The 6,000-nt window shown below is 49.9% G+C and overlaps 1 non-coding gene and 1 pseudogene across 1 annotated transcript; both read left to right on the top strand.

Annotated features, from left to right (window-relative positions):
- Positions 1-1,376: 1,376 nt before the first annotated feature.
- LOC139279305 (U2 spliceosomal RNA) lies at positions 1,377-1,614 on the top strand (annotated as a pseudogene).
- Positions 1,615-1,741: 127 nt separating this feature from the next.
- On the top strand, positions 1,742-1,939 carry LOC139278890 (U2 spliceosomal RNA). The gene has a single exon (XR_011596363.1). It is a non-coding gene; the product is annotated as a U2 spliceosomal RNA (small nuclear RNA).
- The last annotated feature ends 4,061 nt before the right edge of the window (positions 1,940-6,000 follow it).

The following is a 6,000-nucleotide window of genomic DNA, read 5'->3' as shown; positions in this document are numbered from 1 at the left end:
ATACTGTCCGAGCAAATCGTGTATGGGGTGGGTAATTCCTCGGGGTGTGTGACCACGTACACCACCGCTGACAGTTCAGCATGCTGGGCATTCATAGTACTGGGGAGTTTAATCGCCAGTGCAATGCCTGCCTCTGGGTCATACACTCCGCAGCCTGTGAGTCATTCACCCGCAGATACAGTGCTTGAACCATTTACATAGATCTCTCGGCCTGTGGGGTGTAACCCAGCCCAGAAGCCTATGTTAATTTCCCATATCCCTTCTACGGAACACCGGTGGGCTGTTCCTGGATAGATCATGTTGGCTGCGAACCTCGGCTCACATAGACCCTTTACCCATATGTCCATTTGAGAGAGGAGCAGGGTCCAGCGAGCAATGCGGGCACTGCTCACTGTCCCGTCCTTGATTCTCCCATCCAGGAGCATCTGGGTGGGCATGTGATGGGTAAGGAGTGTGATAGGGGACCCCCCTGTGAAGATCAGTGATCTTTTCACAGCCCAGTGAGTGCCTAGGTGGTGCCGCTCACAGTTGGAGTATCCCTTCTCCACGTCCGTGAGTATCCTGGAGGAGTAGACCACTGGTCTCAGCCGGCCGTGCCGCTCCTGGAGCAGTACTGCGCTCAGACTGTCCCCACTGGCTGCTACCTCCAGGAAGAACTCCTTACCCCCATCAATAGCCCCTAAAGCCGGCGCAGTCTGCAGGTCTTTCTTGAGTTGGATAAATGCTGCCTCGCAACCTTTGTCTCATTCTCACTCCACTCCCTTGTGTAGGAGTCGGAGCAGAGGGGCTGTGGTGGCTGCATAATCCTCAATGAAATCTCTGCAGTACCCGGTTAGCCCTAGAAAAGATCTTACTCCTGTTACTGTGTTGGGGGCAGGTAACTTCTGCACTGCTTCCCTTTGAGCTTTGACAATGGTGCTTTCCCCAGCGCGCACAGCCAGTCCCAGGAATTTTACTTCCTTCTGGCCAATCTGTGCCTTCTTGGGATTCACTTTAAACACCTCTTCTTTCAGCAGCTCCAGCAGTTCAGCCAGCAGTGGGCCATGCTCCTCCCCCTCATCGGTGAACAGAAGCAGGTCATCTACATACTGTACTAATTGCTGGGGTCTGCTGAAGCTCTTTAAGTTGGCCATACACTGATGGAAAATACTGGGGCTGTTGTGGAAGCCCTGAGGGAGACAGTTCCAAGTGTATTGCTGGCCTTTAAAGGTAAAAGTAAACTTGTACTGATCTTCCCTTCTTAAAGGTATGGACCAGAACCCGTTGGAAATATCCAGCACCGTGAAGGTGGTCGCGGAGGCTGGGATACTTCCAATGAGGTCAGCAACGGCAGCAACTGTGGGTGCACAGGTGGGGATGTTACGGTTGAGTACTCGATCGCTTCTCGGCCTTTTGGCTAAGATCATGCGTAACTGACCTGACAGGGGAGTAACCATGACCCCAACGTGGTTCTCCCTGGATCAGGAAGGTGATTCTCCTATGCTTTTTGGAAATAGGAGGTGGGTGGGGTGGATTGACCCATCCACCTCCACGGAGGTGTGTGGGGGGCCTGACCCATCCACCTCCATGGCACGAACCTGGTATTGCAGTACTTCCAGGAACGGTGCTTGGGCTCTAGGCCTTTTGGCTAAGAGCATTGGCGCAGGGTGATCCTTGATGTGTGCAAGGTGACCTCTGGCGTTTGTGATTTGACAAAGAATTGGAAAGATTGGCAACGAATAAAAAAAATTAAAAAAACTCGATTGCTTCTCGGCCTTTTGGCTAAGATCATGCGTAACTGACCTGACAGGGGAGTAACCATGACCAGAAAGTGGTTCTCCCTGGATCAGGAAGGTGGTTCTCCTATGCTTTTTGGAAATAGGAGATGGGTGGGGGATGCCCCATCCAACTCCATGCACGAACCTGGTATTGCAGTACTTCCAGGAATGGTGCAGCCTTGGCTCTAGGCCTTTTGGCTAAGAGCAAAATCATTGGCGCAGAGTGATCTTTGTTTGGGCGCAAGGTGACCTTTGGCGTTTATGATCTGACAAGTTGATCTGACAAAGAATTGGAAAGATTGGCAACGAATAAAACATTTTAAAAAACTCGATAGTCCACTGGGGCTCTCCAGGAGTTGTCTGGTTTCTTGACCGGCCACAATGGAGAGTTCACATGTGTGGCTATTGGTCTCAATACCCCCTGCTTAACCAAAGAACCCAAGGCTGTTTCCATGTCCGCCTCCGCCTCCCTGGGGAAATTGCACTGCTTTTGCAGTCAGGTCATGGGATCTCCATCTACGCTAACCTCGGCCCCGTTTACCCTTTCACAGTCGTGTTTGTGAGTGGCAAAAGCTGCAAGGTGTGCCCTCACACACTCGGTATTCCATCGGAGTGTTACTGACCAGTGATTCGAGGTCGTAACCCTCCTTTGGCTCTATGGTACACACCCGGTTTTTCTGGGATAACCACCACCTCACTTTCCTGTCCTGTACATACTGCTACCCGAAGACAGTGGTTCCTTAAATCCACTAGAATCCCGTGGCCTATATTAAAATCGGCCCCCAGGATCCCCTTCCCTTCCTGCTCCCACTTCATTGGGCCACAAGTCCACTTGGTGTGGAGGTTCCCAAATGAATAGAGAGCGAAACGGAGAATGAGCCAGCCTGCTCGGTGCCTGTGAAACCCACTAAGCTGTATGGGAGCCCGTTAGACAGAGGTGAGGTGGCGGGGTTATCTGCATAGACGAGGGTGCTGGACCACTGTCTTCCCTGCGCTACTCTTCAATGGATTCCTACAATCCTTTCTCCAGTGCCCACTTTTCCGTCACTCGAAGCAGTTACGCTTCGTATCGGCGGGATTGCCCCCTTCCTGGCGCCATACCTTCTTATCCTGACTAGGTCTGATTTCGTGGACCTTTCCTTTGGGTGGGTGCTCTTCCGTTCCTCTGCCATTCTAGTAAACTAGGGTCAGTTGCCTGACCACTGCCTCCTCGGTGGCATGGGGATCTCTCGGGTCAAACCAGGCCTCAGCCTTTGCTTTGATCCGTGGTGAGCTGTTTGCCCCCAGGCATCGGAGCCAGCGGGCTCTCTCGTCCCGGGTCAGGTGATCTCGGTTGAGAGCCCCACCACAGGCGGCTCTGGTACACAGGCCACAGTCTGTCTGCGAAAGCCACTTGGGAAAACGGATTCCCATCATTACAACCAATGGCTTCCAAAACATCCTCCCGGATGGCAGCATATGTACTCTGCCCCCTTTTGCTCTCGGCAGAGAGGGAATGGTACAGCTTGCCATCCAGTGAGAGGAGGAGCATTTCTGCTATCTCAGCATCATCGCACCCGTTCGTATCCCCTGCCTGTTCCGCTTCAATAAAGTGGACCGAGGGGTCTCCCTTCTGAGTGAGCTTACCCAGGTGGCTTATCATAGCCCTAAGCTGTTGGGTAGTGTGGGGAACCACAAACTGACATTCTAGGGGTCCCTGACCCCCACCACCGACGGGCGGGCCAAACTTTTGTTGCCGGCCCGGGCAGTGGCTCACCTGTGGCTCGCCCACCTCTCCCTGCTGCCAAACCGAGCTGAAACTCGGCGCCACAAGTGGTGGTGGTCTGCAATCCCTGTCTGCCCCGCAACTCGTTCGCCCCTCCTGCTGCCGAGCCGGTATCAATCCCGGCGCCACAGGTCGTGGTTGAACAGTTTCCTCCTTCTCTTCCAAGTCCACCCGTGCCGCACCCAGGATAATTAGGCATATTATGCCTTTGGCCTTGGACAGAGCAAGGGTTAAACTTTTGATTTGTTGCTGGCAGGGACCGTGGTGTCCTGACACAAACCCATTAGTGCTGGCTACTTTGTAAGCTGCCTGTACGTCTCTTAACCTTTCCTCCTGCTCTTTTACTTGCTTGGTAAGGCAAGCATTCTCTTTCCGCAGTATCTTTTCATTGTTCTTAGCTTCAGTGACCTGATACTGAAAGTAATCCTGGCTGTTCCTGTACCTCTCCACTAGCTGCGTCTTTCCTTGTTTCAGCTTGCGTAGCTCTCCCACAACCTTTCTCCTACCATAGCCCTTTCATGTGTTTTTTCTGCACATTCCCACAGTTCTGCCTGCAGTGACTCAATGCTTCTATCTAGGAGCTGGACCTGTCGCTGCAAGTTGATCAACCAGATTGCTTTCTCTATTGATTCCTTATGGTCTTTGCCTGCAGTCCACTGGGCTGCAGCATCTCCCAGAAGCTCAGCACACAACAGTCCAAGCACCCATTCCTTAGTGACATTTACTTTCTTAAACACATAAGAGGAATTCCTGTCTTCCATCTTAGTTTTTTCCTCCAAAACAATATTCTCTGCATCACACCCTTTGTAATAAAAAGTCCTGCCGCGGTCGCCATTCTGTAAGGGTGGTGTGGGGGTCAGGTTCACTTCTGACCTTCTGAGCGATTCGAATCGCTCCCACTCCCTGGGTTCTAGACTTTTGGATTTATTTGGGGATGTGACAAAATGCACCAGGCAATGTGTTTTGATGCAAGAAACTTTGATTTTATTCAGGAAAGAAAAGTACGATGTCAAAACTTACAATCTCTAGAATAAGGAACACTTTATTACACATACAAAAGGGGTTACAGAAAATAATACACCTCCCACCACCCAATGCCTAAATCTCACTAGGTTAAACACTAGGGCAACAGAGATAATGCTCACCAATCCTCTTATTGACAGTTGGCGGTGGTTCGCGGTTTCGGGGTTCACTGGACTCTGTAGGTTCTGCTTGCCGTACCCCGAGCATCACGGAAGACTTCTTGCTGTGTATTCTTCAGTTGGGCTGAATCCACTGATGTGGTAAGGCGTGGTTTGGATTTATACGGTGAGTAACCACTTTCTTCTTGTAGGAGTAGGGCTTTGGGTTACTTTAGGTAATGTTTCACCCATTGTAAGCCAGGAATAGATTGTAGAGTAGAAAACTTTCGAATCGCGGTTTCTTCTCGAGTAGTTTCTTTCTTAGAATTCGACGGTCGCGGTGGTTCGATATTACCATGATGTCTGTGGTCCATTGTTGCCGCGATGAGTGGATGATGTCCGAAGTCACTGGGAACTGCTCCTCTCTGCCTTTTTGATGTTCTTCTGCCTTTTTCGGTGACAGAGCAGTGTAACCCAGGCATGCCGTCGAGGCTGAAAACGCTGATGGAGCGGGTAGTGCAGTGAAGGCTCCAGTTGCTCAGAAGGCTCATCAGAAGGCTGCTTAACCCGTTAAACAGGGCCTCAATTATACTTTGAGAGCCTTTCTAATCTGCGCGCCAAATCAAACCCGATTCTTTGTCTTAGTTTTGGCGGGCTTGATAATTCTTTGTTAAATTTCGGCAGGCTCGTTAACGATAACTTGTTTCGGATGTGTCGGTCTGTTGGATTCGAGTTGCGATTGTAAAAATTAGTTTTGCTGTTTACGTTGACTGCCTAGGTCTGGGTTTTCCATGCAGGCTGGAAAAGTGATTAACATTATGCATGTGCTGGATGGGTTTCATGCTTAGAGCTGTAGCTGGCTATCTCTGGGTCAATTGTCGAAATGTAAATGTCTTCTCGGGAGCAGAGTTTTTGAGTTTACACAATTCCCCAGACAATTTGTTTAACTCTAATATCCCAGACAGCTCCAATACCCAAAAACTGGCCTTTTCAGAAGTTAGTATTCCCCTGGTTTTGCAGCCCTTTTCCCTTACAGACTCATGCATCTTATAAAATTACGAAGTTCATCTTAAGCGAGTCCAGAATGATCCTTCCTTAGAGTTGCTTCACACAGAGGGGGAATCTTTGAATTTTGAGAAAAATTCGAGTTTTACAGTGCCAAGTTTGGCTTTAGCAATGAGAACCTGTTTCGTGGCTGTCGTTTGAGAAACAACTCTGCTGGTGTGGGTAAAATGATGGAATCAATTATTAAGGATGTCATAGCAGTGCATTTGGAAAGAGGTGACATGATAGGTCCAAGTCAGCATGGATTTGTGAAAGGGAAATTATGCTTGACAAATCTTCTGGAATTTTTTGA

The sequence above is a fragment of the Pristiophorus japonicus genome, chromosome 1, assembly GCF_044704955.1.
Source record: "Pristiophorus japonicus isolate sPriJap1 chromosome 1, sPriJap1.hap1, whole genome shotgun sequence".
Taxonomy (NCBI): Eukaryota; Metazoa; Chordata; class Chondrichthyes; family Pristiophoridae; genus Pristiophorus; species Pristiophorus japonicus.
The sequence above is the reverse complement of the archived record's forward strand: the minus strand, read 5'-3'. Positions and strand labels throughout refer to the sequence as shown.